This window comes from Oryctolagus cuniculus, chromosome 1, assembly GCF_964237555.1.
Source record: "Oryctolagus cuniculus chromosome 1, mOryCun1.1, whole genome shotgun sequence".
Classification (NCBI taxonomy): domain Eukaryota; kingdom Metazoa; phylum Chordata; class Mammalia; order Lagomorpha; family Leporidae; genus Oryctolagus; species Oryctolagus cuniculus.
The window spans coordinates 7935109-7936828 of NC_091432.1; positions in this window are offsets into that span (position 1 = coordinate 7935109).

The following is a 1720-nucleotide window of genomic DNA, read 5'->3' on the forward strand; positions in this document are numbered from 1 at the left end:
TAATGTGCTGTGTATTGAGATTTAATGCTATAACGAGTACTCAAACAATATATTTCACTTTGTGTTTCTATGGGGGTGCAAACTGTTGAAATCTTTACTTAATGTATACTAAACTGATCCTCTGTAAAAAAAAAAAAAAGAAATTATCAACTCCCAACTTGACTCTCACTGGGATTAAACATGACAATAGGTCTGCTCTGATTTCATCATCATTTAAAAAAAATCATCTATTATTTTTCACTTTATGTTTCTGTGTGGGAGCAAACTGTTGAAATCTTTACTTAATGTATACTATGCTGATCTTCTGTATATTAAGATAATCGAAAATGAATCTTGATGTGAATGGAAGGGGAGAGGGAGTGGGAAAGGGGAGGGTAGTGGGTGGGAGGGACGGTATGTGGGGGAAGCCATTGTAATCCATAAATCGTACTTTGGAAATTTATATTCATTAAATAAAAGTTAAAAAAAAGAAGTACAAAGAAAATAAAATTATGACTTTTGGGGGCTGGCATTGTGGCACAGCAGGTTAAGCTGCCACTTAAGATGCTCACATGCTGTGCAGGTGCTAGTTTGAGTCCCAGCTACTCTACTTCCTATTCAGTTCCCTTCTAATGTGCCTAGGAACCCAGCAGAAGATGGCCCAAGTGCTTGGTTTGCTGCCACCCACAAGGGGCCCAGATGGAGTTTCAGGCTTCTGGCTTTGGCCTGACCTAGCCCCAGCTCTTGCAGCTACTTGTTGGAGTGAACTCCACTTGCTCTCTCTCTCTCTCTCTCTCTCTCTGTCTTTCTCTCTGTAACTCTGCCTTTCAAATATATAAAAAATAAATCTAAAAAATGGTGACTTCCATTTGGAATATTGAGTCCATTAAATTACATCTGATATAATTTTCCATATTCTTTTTTTGATATACATTTGCTGCTTGCTCTTATTTTATAGTTGTCTAATTTTATATTTTTCCTTTTTTGCCTTCTTTTAAAAATATATTTGTTCTCCTTCAATAGTACTGTTGACAATTTAACAATATCTACTAGAATTGCTTTTAGATACTCGTCTAGAGTTGAAAATTTTTTTTAACTTAATTCACTTAGGTGTAATATTTACCACCTCAGATAAATTATTAGTGTCTTTCCGCCAATCCTTAGTTACAATGTTTATTTCTGTGTCACCTTGCCTGGGCTGTGGAATGCCCAATCAGCTGCCTAAATGTTATTTCTGGTTGTGTCTGAGGGCGTTTTCAGATGAGATTTGCATCTGAATTGGTGGGCCAAGTAAAGCAGGTGACCCTCCCCAGTGTGGGTGGGCATCATCCAGTCTACTGAAGGCCTGCCTGGAACAACAAGGCAAAGAGAAGTGAAGTCACTTCCTGCCTGGCTGCTTGAGCTGGGACACCCGTCTTCCCTGGCCTGCATTGCTCCTGCTCCCCAGGCCTCAGATCCACCCTGCAGTCGGCACCATGGACAGTGGCTCTCAGACTTTTCAACTTTGGCAGCAGCTTTCCTGGGTGGCAGCAGGCTGGAGTGCTTCTCAGCCTTCATAATCATGTGATCTGTGGGATGTTTATTCTTATTCTTCTTTATATGTTCACCTGAATACTGTGGTACTTTCTAATTTCCTCAGTTAATTTTTCTTTCTTTCCTGGGAGACGTTGAAGATGGGACACTATGATTTCTGTTTATTTGCTGTCAGACACCTTGACTCTAGATATACAATCATTATTTA